Source organism: Magnolia sinica, chromosome 5 (genome assembly GCF_029962835.1).
Source record: "Magnolia sinica isolate HGM2019 chromosome 5, MsV1, whole genome shotgun sequence".
NCBI classification, from domain to species: Eukaryota; Viridiplantae; Streptophyta; class Magnoliopsida; order Magnoliales; family Magnoliaceae; genus Magnolia; species Magnolia sinica.
The window spans coordinates 64668360-64682333 of record NC_080577.1 but is presented as its reverse complement, the minus strand read 5'-3'; positions in this window follow the sequence as shown (position 1 = coordinate 64682333).

Genomic DNA, 13974 nt, shown 5'->3' with positions numbered 1-13974 from the left:
CCTAGAGTTTATATGTTGGGAAATAAGCAAAAAATAAAACCGTAAAAATATAATGTGCTGAAGATAATGATGCTTGCAGTACTGGAGGCATTTGCGGCTCGGGCGCTTGGTGTGATTGATGTTCTTGAAGTTGAAAAAGGAAGGGGGATGAAGGAAATACTGCTTTGCAAAATTAACTTCAGGGCTCAGTTGCCGCTTCAGAGGCCGTCTGGGAAGCCACTTCAGGAGCTGCCTCAGGAGCCCCTTCATCGCCTGACCCATCAGAGCCCGATCAAGCTCATTAAAAGCTGAAAGGTTAAGCTCGGGGAAGCTCTCCTTCATTGCCCTCAGCGTAACCTTGGTGATAGAGAGTATCCCTCTTGTCCAAGAATGCTTGGGAAGAATGGAATTCCTTTACAACGTCCCTTTGTGCGATAGCGAGGGCGGCCTTTATTTCCGTCTTCAACCGATCCATCTTGGCACTCAAATCCACAAGCTAAGCATGATATTCATCATGCAGCACCTTGGCCTCTTGAAATCGTGAGGCCATCCCAGCCTTTGTCACCTCTAGCTCGGCCTCCATGATCGACGTCCGAGCTTCAGCCTCCTCTGCCCACCTATGAGCCTGAGCAAGCTCATCGCAGGCCTTCAATGTGCACGGTGCAAACTACAATGAGCTGAAGAAGGTGAAGACAAATGCTCCAAAAATAAAATAGACATGAAATAACATCAGCCAAAGCTTTACCTCAAGAAGGGTGGTTGTCATGCGGGAAAGTGTCAGATCTATAGAGGACTCGAACAAGCTGACGAACTCTTCTTCAGTGCCTTGACGATCCACCCACAGGAGGATTTCCTGCACTATCTGACGAAAGCTCCCCTTCTCCTCATCAGCCTCCTCCCTTCTCAAAGGTTGTACCTTGGAAGGGGGCTCGGAAGCCTCCCAAGGCTCGGAGGGAGCCACCTCCACGCCCTCATCCATGACATCTATGATGGTCGGGCAAGAGGGGTAACCTTCCCCTTACTCTTAGAGGACTTCTTCTGCTTCTTCTTCTTTGGAGCATGTGTGTCGTCCCGAGGAGGCACCCGGACTTTGGAGGGAGGTCGGAGGATGGGCCAAGCCTCAGACAGCTCTACATCAAAGCAAAACACAATAATACGTCAGAATCATTTTTCTTAAGTTAAAATTAAAGTCCAAAGGCTCAGCTGAAGGTCTTACCAAAAGTTGTACCTATTAAAGTTATATCCAAGCCTAATTAGAGGAGTCACTCTGGTTAGAGAAGCACTCTCCAAGGTCTCCTCTCCCAACTCAGGGCTTACAGATCCCTGATTCGAGCTGTCGATCAGCTATCCAGCAATGGTGGATGTTTAGGAATGGCTAGAAGAAAGACACGCAAATAGAATTAGAGGATATAAAAGATAACTGATCAATGAAAAAGAAGAATTACCACTGAACTCACCTGGATCAGAAAAGGCTTAGGGAACGAGAGAATGGATCGGTCCTGGGTCGGTTGTCTCCCAATTACCGTAAGCCCAAAACCATTTGTCCCTCCAATGTTTATTGGAGGAAGGGGGGTCGGTTATCAAAGCCCTGCCGGTAGTTCGCCATGCACAGAAATAATACTAGCCAGGCTGGAGGGGATTTGGCCTCACTTGATATAAATGGAGGAACTCCTCCACTAATAGCTCGGGTTGTTCTATCTCAGCCCACAAGACTGCACAGCCAAACAAGTCCCTCCACCTATTTGGGGTTAATTGTCCTAAGGTTAAATCGAAGCAAGTCAAGAGACTCCAAGCAATCCCTTGGAGTGGGAGTCATAGTCCGCATTTAGGGCGAATTGAAAAATTGCAACTGCCCCAGCAGGAGGTTGATCCGGTGGTTCGTCCGCCAAAGGAAGCCACAGGATTATGGATTCGGGGATGTGATACCCGAACCTGATTCGAACAAGTTCCTCCTTAGATAGGGTTGAGGGCACTGGTCCTCTTAGATCCTCCTCACCCTTGGCTTCCCCTGCTCCATCCTCAGCAGGAGGATCACATGCTTCAATGGCTTTTTTAGTTGTTGGGGGCGTGTTCACCCATCGTGGTCCGTGCACCGCGTCCCGCCTGGGAGATAGGTTCAACGCCCTAGCAACAGGCACCAGTTTTTGCGCTAGAGACCTCTCTAGTACTCTCCTCGATGACGATACCAAAATACAACATCCTCCATCACAACCAGTGGTGAAGGTGGGTTTGACATAACCCTAAGGTGACTACTCGCCCCACTTTCGCCACCAGAAACCCCCTCTCGCGAGCTCATGGAGCCAGACATGGAATGAAAAATAAAAGGAGGGGGCGAGAGCTCACCGAAGTTGACGCTGATGATGTCTTAATCAAGTCGTGGCAAGAACAATTGCGCCTGGGAGAACATAGAAGCAGAAAGGGGAAGAAATTGAGATGCGAATGGAGATGACTCAAGGGTTAGGTTTACCTTATATAGCTAAGCCACTATCACTCAAGTCAAGAGATCTTCGATGGGGAATTGTACAAACACCTCTTCAGCTGCCACGAAGCGACACGTGGCATAACCTCATGCGTCATTCGAGTTCAACATCAAGTACGTCACCACGTCTCATTCCTTCATTGTTTTACCACTGAAACGACGGCTTGATAGCCTACTTGACATCAGGTACTAAACGAACACACCATGATACAAGCTAGCCCACTTCGATCTTCACACTGGTTGCCATACTTGGTTTTAATGACTACACGACTCACCCAGTCTAATCACAACCCAACCTAACTCTGATATACTTCTCGACCTCCGTAAGTCCATACGAGAAGTAGGGGGGCTCACTATTGGGGAGAAAATGGACAAGTCGACAAGTCGACTTATGGAATGGACCAACTCTACTGAAATAGCTCAGGCCCATCGAGCGTCAAGCCTAACGAGGCCTATACGTCCAGAGAGCAAAGCCTCCAAGGAGGTTGAGGTAACCTTAAGGACACTCAAAGAACCCTTTTAATAGCCATATAATACCAACCTAGCCCATAGGTCAATAATAGGTCGATTTTGGATCGACTATATCTCAGTTGACAGTTGGTTACGAATCGACAATAGCTCGGTAATAAGTCGATTATGGATCGACCATAGGTCGGGAGCCACGCGAGCCACACGAGTGACACAGTCACAGATCAACAATACTCCTAAGTGGTTCACGGATAGCTAGGGATGATTCATAAGAAAGGTCCTCAAGGCTGACCCAAGGCCAACCTAGAAGAATCAGATAAACTCCTAGCATCCCGAGGGTTCTTTCGAGATCTCTAAGGGATAATATCGGATCCCGATAATATCAGGAATCCCTTACCACACGAAAATCCTGGATTAAGACTGAAAAATCAGGAAAGAGTCCAACCAGAATAATATTGAGAATCTCATATAAATAGAGGTACCATCCACCATTCAAGGTACGTGGAATAAAAAGAACAACCCTAATATTTCTTTCTGGGAGATCTTACTCCCTTCTCAAAGACCTCGATCCTGACTTAGGCATCGGAGAGTGCCCTATAATAACCAAGGCCTCCTTTGTCCGTCTTTTCTACTTCTACAGGTCTAAGGAAGGCCTATACATTGGATCTACTGGAAAACTGTATCAACAATAAGCATACAATAAGCATCTTGAAGATCATCTTCATTTTCAGGGTCACTTCTTAAAGTTTCATAATCAGACATATGATAGCTGTTTGAAGAAGTGACTCTTGCTATCATCATAAAGTCTTTCAAATCATTTACATTTTCTTGGTCTGATTCAACATATTCAGAATTAGTTCCAAACTCTAATGATTCATCCCAAGTAGTTATCATGCCTTTTCTTTTAGACTTATCCTTTTTAGGACATTTAGCAGCCAAGTGTTCATATTCATAGCAGTTGAAACAGTGACTGTCCTTTGATTTAGATTTCTAAAAAATTAATTTTCCTTTTCTTTTATCAGATGTTTTTTAAAAATATGTTATTTTCTTATTTTTGAAAATTTTATAAAATTTCTTAGCTAACAAAGTCATATCATCTTCATTATCTTCAAAATCAAAATTAGTATTAGTTTCCTTTGAATTAGATTTAGAAGATTTAAGAGCTATAGACTTGACTTTAGGAGCTTTGTGTAATGCCCCGAACTTTTCGATACTCGAGAATCGAAAGTCCACGTGCATTACCATAATATTCAACGTGATATATACGTGTGTACGATACTAATCCAACTATCATAGCCTTACATCCTCGTCCTGACACAACCTACCCATTGGGAATGATCTCCATACATAGATCAAGCCATCTGACCATTGATTTCGTGACAAGACCATCTATTATGGAATTTGACGGGTGTACATTCCTTTAGATGAATAGACGAATAACACCTTACCTATAAGGATTTAAATGTAAGTTATTTTATAAGAATCACTTAAAAACATGGCCACAACCATGCAGGACCATTAGATTTCACAAAACTCTTAGATTAACAATAATTACGTTAATGCCACCAACCTAGGTCCCTAATTCTAGATCACATGGTTCCCTTAATCCATTTAATGGGAAACTTTATACCATGCCTATTTATCCTAAATTAACCGTACACCTTGAATTTCAAACCTCAGATCATTGTAAAAATGACCCAATTGGTAGGTCATACATTAGCCTTTGATTTTAGGGCTCACTTAGTCTTTGGATATGATCCAGATTTGGGCTCAACCCCTTAAAATGGATGGAAAAATGGATGAACGGTGCAGATTTCCCACGAGCATCATCGTGGGGCCCATTTTCAGCAAGTAGGTGCACCAAAATGTGTGCACCGACGTTGCATCGGACTACAAACTCAGTCAAACTGGTTTTGACCCGCGATCTCCTGCCCAAGAGAGGAGTCTCCTTCCTCTTCTTTCATAGATAGGTCGGACGATTGTTTGCTGGACGGTGGGTGGGCCATCAGCGTCACCCCGGTGCATGATCTGAACCGTCCATCCAAAAACTGAGGAAGAGACAACCAAACCCTAGGCCATTTCACACACGGACGTGCGTCCATACATTCACAAACTCAGACCTCCCTCTGTCCATACATTAAGAGATCACAACAGATTAAATCAATGGGCCACCAAGAACCAATCCAAATCTTACCCTCCGGGATCGAAATCACCAGACGAAGCTAACAGGAGTGGATTTTCTAGATATCCATGATCGAGGTTCCCACCAACTAACGTAGATGGGTCCGATCTGCAATAAACGCACGTAGAAGGAAAACTGGGAAATTTTTACACGTAGTGCCATCCAGATTAAGCCCCTGACCTTGATCAAGGCTCTCCAAATCACAAGAATGGGGAATCCGGTCCTTCCCACATGGTAGGATGAATTATAGAGGGAGCTATGGGCCTTTGCACTAATCCGATCATCAGTATGCAATGAAAGATGGGGACGCGGAGTTTATCCTTGCGCTGTAAAAACTATAACATAAGACTTACGCTTGGATTCAGAAAACCACGAGTAAATTCTAAAAGACTCTCCCTATTTTATAAAAGGAAATTTCATCTCACATTTGAGGGAAGAAACGTGTGTTTGAAGACAGAGAGAGAGAGAGAGAGAGAGAGAGAGAGAGAGAAATCAGCTGCTAAACGTTGTCCAACGAGGGAGCAATGTCTAACGGCCGCTGCCAGGAAAGAAAAGAGGGAAAGAAAGAAAAGAGAAAGAAAGAGAAAGAAAGAAATGAAGGAAAAGATGGAAAGGAAAGAAAAGAAGGAAAAGAAGGGAAGGAAAGAAAGGAAAGAAAAGAAAGAGGAAGGAAAAGAGAGAAAAGACAGAGATGTGTGCTGAGTTGACTCACCGAGTCAACCTCTGAGTTACTACTCAATGGTAGTTGAAGACAGAAAAACGGGTTCTGATCTTAGGATTATTCGAGGCCTTAAATCTTATTAATAGGTATCAAATAGTAGAAGGTGAGGGCATTATCCTTTAAGCTTACACTAATTTAAGTTATTACATGTATCCTGCCTTTCCATGCTTTTAAAGATGTAAATTATCCTGCCTTTTCATACCTTTAATGATGTGAATTATCTTGCCTTTACATACCTTTAATGATGTGAATCATCCTACCTCTCATGTTTATATTTTTCTAAGAATTATCCTATCAATTGATTTAATTATTATTATTATAATTTTTGGCCCTGCTGGGATTATGACAGCATGTTAATTATAAGGGATTTCTTTGAATTTATGTGAGGCCATGGATATAAGCCTTGCCCCTGCCTTATCAACTTATTGAGTTGGCCTTGCCACTCGTCTCTTTATTTGAGTTGGCCACTGCCACTCTCCTTATTATAGAGTTGACCCTTGTGACTCTTCTCTTATTATGATTGGCCATTGCCACTTGTGTTAAGTTGACCCTTATCACTTTTCTCTTTATTATTTTGGCCTTATGTCATCTATCTTTAAGGCCTAGGCATGTGTCTTGCTATTCCAGAACCTCCATGATTCAGTTTATATTCTTCATGATTTAGAATTCAGTTATATTCTTTATGTTTCAATTTATCTCTATAAGTGCAAGTGATGTTTAAGATGTTTCATGACTAGTGATTCAAATATTCTATCATGGACGTAATGCGCTCTGTGTAGAGACCCTCTTGGGGCATGTAAGTCCTTGAACCTTCGGGTAGTGGTGCACAAATCGATGTGTGTACTTCACAAATGTAGTGTCACATCACTCCGGGATTGGATGTCGCAAATAGTCACTCCATGAACAAATCATTACACGTAATTCACCCAACTCATGTGTTGTGCGCCTTGGGGAGTTCTCATAAATCCACGGTAGTGTTGGCCATGCCGGCGAATATCCGTATAGCGAGAGTGCAGGTCGAGCTGATTATCTATAAATCGTATTCATATTGTGATGATCACTACGTATGATGAGCCCCACACACTTTGCTAGGCATGCATCTCATGTAGGTTATTTGCACGTGCTGATACCCTCGTGTTAGTGGAGCACGGGACATATCAGACCCTTACTTTACCTGTTATGAATCTCTTGAATTATTGTTAATCTTAAAGGATAACCTTCACTATGAGTAGGGCATTGACCCTCTCCCAACCATACGGATTATGTAGGTGATGTACAGATTGAAGAGTTAGATAACGATATCCCTATAGAAGATTATACTAAAGGGATAAGAAGATAACTTTATGATTTAGCTTTACACTTCCGCTGCGAACTCAATGAATGTAATAAGCTTCCATTGGGAAGGCCTTGATTATTCCTTTTACTCTGATGATATATAATTAATACAGTTAATTTTATTCTTGTGAATGTTACCTTCATGAATGCATCTGGATGTGATCCAAATGAAAAAAAAAGCTATGATTTTCCAAAGCATCCAATTTATACATCATTAACACCCGGTTTCCTCGGGCACAAGTACAAACTCTGGCTGTGAAAATTCAGGATGTTACACTTTGAAATTCAGCTTATAAATTTAAAAAGATCCTACTAACTCCTCAGCCTTCATAACATTTGTATTCCTTAACTCATGTATAGCAGTAACTTTTGAATTGAACCTATTAGGAAGTGATCACAATATTTTTGCGCAAACCTTGCTTTCAGGAATTCTATCTCCAAGACCACACATGGAATTTACTGGGTCATTTATTTTTATATAGAAGTCCATAAAAGACTCATTTTCTTCCATACGAATCTCCTCAAATTTAGTTGTGAGGATTTGAATTTTCTATAGTAGTTCATTCATGTGTCATTTCAAGAATATCTCATACTTGTTTAGCTATATCATAAGAAATAATTCTTTTGAATTTATCAGGCGATAGAGCACAAGTTATAGGATTTAAGGCTTTTGCATTAGCACTGCTTTCATTTTTCTTAACGGTAGTCCAAAAAGTAAATGCGGTTTCTTTCATTGACTTGGTTCCATCATCATCAGTTACGTCTATCATAGGAGGGATTCATTTAGTCAAAGTGGCTTGCCATACATTTTCATCTAAGGATTTGAGGAAAATCCTCATCTTGGCTTTCCAATATGAATAGTTAGAGCCATCAAAAGGTGGTGGCCTGGTAATGGACAAGCTGTCAAAATTTGATATAATAAAACTCTAGATTTATCTCAAGTCGGTAAATTAAAAAAAAAAAAAAAAAGAGCAACCCGCTCTAATACCACTTAAAAAGGAGAGCTTAAGATGTCTTCGAAGGGGTTTGGGGGAGGGGGGGGGGGGGCGGGGTGGGGGGTGAATAGGATAATACCAAATAATTGAACTAAGTGCTGAATATGTAAATAAAGCAAAGATCTCAATTACTTGAGTATTGAAACATTGATTTCAAATAATTTGTAGGACAACTTTCACCAAAAGTTTTATGCAGGACAACCTTATTTCACGAATTTCTTTAAAATCAAAACCTCAAACTTGTAAGAATAAATAAAAATATTACAGCATTCACTACTCAACTGAAATTAAATACAATCTTTTACCACAAATAAAATAAAGACATTCACTACATAATAGAAAGGCTTATACCAGTTCGGTGCTTTAAAAACAGCCACACCTACTCCACTTCCAAAATCACTTCCCTCTTAATTTTGGCTTTCACTATGAAAAGGTTTTCCCAAGTTCATCTTAACAACCTTATACAAATCCTGTGATTTTCATGAGCTATCACAATCAAACCCACATTTAGATTTTCAGGCTATCTCAGACAAAACCTTAATTGAGATTTTAACTGGCTATCTCAGAAAAACCAAAAAGAGTTTGAAAGGTATACTTATCTTCATTGTAGAAGATGTATCAGAAGCTTGTAGCAATAGAACCTCTTTCTTGAATGTAGATTGTTCTTTTTTCAGTTAGATAGAAAGAGCCTATAGTTCTATTGATTTTAATGAAGTTATACCCAACAAGCTACTTGAATCAATTCTCTTAAATCTCAAAAGAAGAGTATAGTTTATTCTCTTTACAATCAAACTTGAAAGATCTGAAATTAAGGGAATTGAAAGAAAAGGCTATAAATTAAATTATAAATACTTTTCAATAGCTTTCTAATAACTTGAGCTTCTCTCTCTTACAAGGGAATTTTGATAATTAACTCATGTAATTCAGAATGAGAGAGGAACTCAATTTATAAGCAAATAAGTTGAATCTTTGGATAGCCCGAGATAGTCTTCGACTAGCCCGAGCAGATCGAATTCAGTTCAACAGACTTCAGATCACGCGGGATAAGAATTATCCAAAATTTGGCTGGCCCGAGGTCAACTTCGGCTAGCTGAACACCCCAGTTTGGCTGGCTGAATTTGCCCTTCGGCTAGCCAAATTCACATGAATTTTAGAAGGTGTAGTTACTGGAATTTAACCTGAAATTTCTCGAGCTATCCAAATTTCAAGCTCGAGCTATTCGAATTTCAAACTCGAGCTAATCGAACCAAAACTTGTGCTATTCGAATTTGTAACAAAAAAAAAAAACAGTTTTGTTTCGGGCTTGAAATTGGGCTGGCCAAGAAAACTTAGGCTAGCCGAACCAAAAGTTGGGCTGGTCGAATTCCAAGCAAAATAAGCATAAAAACCCAAAATTAGTTATGTTTGAAAGCACCTAGTCCTAAGGTCTTTCTAGGGTTTTTTACTACCTGTGATATATCAAATATATGTTCTTCTTTAACGTGAACTAAGTCTTGGAGTTCATCTTGACTTTTAAGCTTGATCTTTTCTTGAACATTAGTCGATCTTTAGCTTGATCTTCTCTTGATTTTGGACCGATCTTGAAGATCTATTGTCAAGTTGTTTTGGCTTTACAAAATTTGACAACTAAAGTGTGCTCAAACATTTTAGCACTTACAACTATGGGCTCCACCAATCTAATATGGATATGACTAGGTAGGATTCACTCGAATCTACCCCTAATGGGCCTTGTATGGTCCTACATAGGTGGGCCTATAGTAAAAAGGCCCACTCATAGTGAGCCATGTGGGTACATAAAGAGTCTAAGATGGGTGCCATTCGTAACCTCTAATTAGAATGTAAGCATGCCCATAACAACCTAGAAAGGCGCGACATGTGGGGTTCACCAACAATCGTGGTGGGTCCTTTAAATGAAACTAAGGTAGGAAGTATAACGCCCTAAATCCGGGCCCATAAGATAGCCTATTAGGATCTCAAACATGCCCTATAGATGGGTTAGTAATGAAAGAATGTGGTGGATGTAACATGCATAAACCAAGGTGGGGGCTACCGTGGGTCACGCCTATCATGGGCTGTCAAGTGGATGGATAGCCAGACTACGCAATACATGCACCGAGTCGGGGTCCACAATGGGTCCTACTAAGGGTGTGAGTCGCAATTAAACTTTATAATGGTTCCTAGGAAGGTTCCAATAGAGACATCAAATGGCCATATTTTCTTTTGTGTGACCTGCTTGAGGGTCTGATCGGCCTCATTTATGGGCTAATGACTTAAGCTGATATGGAAAACATATGTACGGTATGGATAAAATAGATACATCATGGCGGGTCATGGATAAAATATAGACATCATAGTGGGTCCTGGGAAGGTCTCAACGGTGAACACCACTGTCCCCCTTTTCCTTGAGGTGTGACCCACGTGAGATATGGATTGGCCTCATCTTCTAGCCCCATCCTAAAATGAATTGGAGGAACAGATGGGTGGCATGGATCAAACAAATACATCAGGGTGGCCCCACAAAGTGAGCCCCGCTAGATAGTGTGTAGTGAGTCCCCTTGTGTGGCCTCCAAATGCTTTAAATTAAGCTGATAGTTATGTCTTCCCATCATCCTAGCCACACTTGGTTAGGATATAAGTCATGTGTTGCCCATTCCACCATTAAATGACATACAATCCACATGGTGAGCCACATAAAGGTTGCAACGGTGGATATCATTGTCTCCACTATTTCTAGTGGTGTGGCCCTATCTAATTTTTGGCTACCAAATGGGCAGTATGGATGAAACACATATAACATAGGGGGTCCAAGTGTGGGCCCCACTCCACACCCTCAAGTGGCCGTCCCCCGTTCTAAGAAGCTGACTGGAGGTCTCAATTTCCTTTCTTATATATATATATATATATATATATATATATTGTAACATCCCAAATTTTCATGGCCAAAGTTTATACTCGTGCTCGAGAAAATCGGGTATTAATAATGTATAAATTGGATGTTTTAAAAATTCCACCATATTTTTTTCATATAGATCACATTCAGATACATTCATGAAGGAAACATTCGCGAGAATAAAATCAATTGTATTGATTATTTCATCAGAGTAAAAGAATTCAGTAAATAATCAAATGCCCTCTCACTGGGAGCTTATTACATTTATCGAGTTTGCAGCGGAAGTATAAAACTAAATCGTAAAATTATCTTCTTATTCTTTAGTATAATCTTCCATAGGGGGATGATCCTCTAAGTCTTCTATCTGTACATCACCTGCATCATCTGTACGATTGGAGAGGGTCAACACCCTACTCATAATGATGGTAATCCTTTAAGATTAACAATAATTCAAGAGATTCATGAAAGTAATGTAAGGGTTCTGATACGTCTCGTACTCCACAACTATAAGAGGTATTAATATGCGCAAGCAACCTACACGAGATGCATGCTTAGCAAAGTATATGCGGTTTATTACACTTAACGATCACCACAATGTGGAAAATGATTTAAAGTTATCCAAATCGCCCCACATCCCATTCTATGAAGATTCACCGGCGTGTCCCATGTTTAACATGGACTTACGAGGTTATCCCAAGACGACACAACACATAATTGGATGAATTACGTGACACGATTTGTTCATAGAGTGACTATTTGTGACATCCCATCCTAGAGGTGATGTAACATGATTATGAATTACTTACATCGATTTGTGCACTACTACCCATGATACATGGAATTACGTGTCGCCCCATGGGCCTTTACCGAAAATGCATTACGTCCACGATATTTATTTGAACATTAGAAGTGGGATTCCCAACATAGTACTCTCACTAAAGAGAGAAATCCATTGAATCATGGGAGCTTTGGAATTCTAAGACACATGCCCAAGCCATAAAGATAATAGCACGAGGTTAACATAATAAAGAAGATGAAAAGCAATGGCTAATTCAACAAAGAGGAGAGTAGCAATGGCCAACTCAACATAGAGGAGAGTAGCAATGGCTAACTTAATAAAGAGGAGAGTGGTAATGGCCAACTCAATAAGGAGGAGAGTGGCAATGGCCAACTCAATAAGGAGAAGAGTAACAAGGGCTAACTCAACAAGGTTAGTAAAGGCTAGGACAATGATTCTATCCACCCCCCACATAAAAATAATTAAGATCACTCATAATTAACATCATTACATGTAACGCCCTAAAATTCGGGGGTCGAGCATAACTCAGCTCCCGAGTTTCAAAACATCACTAATGCAACATATTTAGTGATGGATGTATGTTGTCTGTATAAGTACATAAAACATGGAATAGATTAAGCCAAACTATAAACATAATTCAGGGATGAGTGAGAAACGCAAGCGGAAGACTTATAGAAACATAAGTGTACATGTGTAAATCCCTGAAGTCCGAATACATACCAGGTCATAATACAAGTATTGCTATCAAAATACAAGCATTAAAAGACATTATCTATTTCAAAAGAAAATTCAGAATTCCCGCGCATCAGGACATGGTTCACATGAACCCACTTGAGAACTCCATAAAAGAAAATGCGGCCTCATCATCCTCGAACCCCTACTCTGCCTCAGGGGTCGCATCAACATCTACATCTAAGACAAAGTCTGGTTAGTGTTTAAGCACCGTCCTAGAACGTGGGAGTGAGTGATCAACTCAGTGGAACAACAAAGCAAAGGTTAACATGTTATCAATTCAATCAAGTAGTAATGATAAAGCAGAACAATCAAACATATCCTAATTACTCTTGTTAGTGCAAGGATGTATGTAGAATGATGCATGCCCTCGCCTGTACACCCTCAGCGTCTTCATCTAACGTTACGCATGACAACCGTCCTCAAGTGCTCCACCTCTTCCAGGCACATGCAATGCGGTGTATGAACATGATTACCAAGTTGTTATTAGTCCTTTTCATACAGCCGGATTGGGAAGCTAAGGTACCTTCCTCATATTAATTTCCACACAATGATCCATTTTAGGGTCGTCAGTCCTAGATCATCTCATACGATCATATGGTTTTAGGTCGCTGCAAAGGGCTCGTCACCAATCAATGCACGCCTATCATACCTTCGTTACTATAATAAGGCTCGTCACCTCAATGTGGTATCCAGGTATGCTCGAGGTCACTACAAAGGGCTCGTCACCAATCAATGTAGGCCGACAGCACGAATATAGTGTCCCATAACACCATAATTGGCTCATGAGTTTGGTTGCTCACTGATCACTACGGGGAGGCTCGTCACCCTAGCGTAGGCCGACAGCTCGACCACGGTGTCCCATACCACCATGTCCGGCTCATGGGTCTTAGCGGATCAAGGTACAACGGTTAATGGGATTTCATCGGTAAGTTTGGTACCCTAGATTCAAACAATAGCGTCCATACATAGTGAACATACATCGGACAATCGGGTTACTTGACGAACTCGACTAGCATGAGCGCACGTTGGGTTGAATGACATAGAGTGCGCAAACACTCCGTGTGGACAAACCACTGCCGATAACTCTAATACGACTCGGGTTCGTCAAATCACGTCCTTCGTGGCGAAAGCAACCTCAGCCACGAACTCAGGGCCGATTACCGATTTCCTGGACTATTTCTTAGTCCAAAATACATTCCACTACAACAGATATGCATATCAACAATTTAGAATAGTAATGGAACGACAATTCACATCATGTAGCATGTGAGTATTTGAAGCATATTAACTTAACATGGGTTTCAACATAAGTAATACTTGAAGTTAAACAACAAAGAATGTGACTTACATGTAGAAAATCATACACACCAATAGGAGAGTTGAGAATTGCT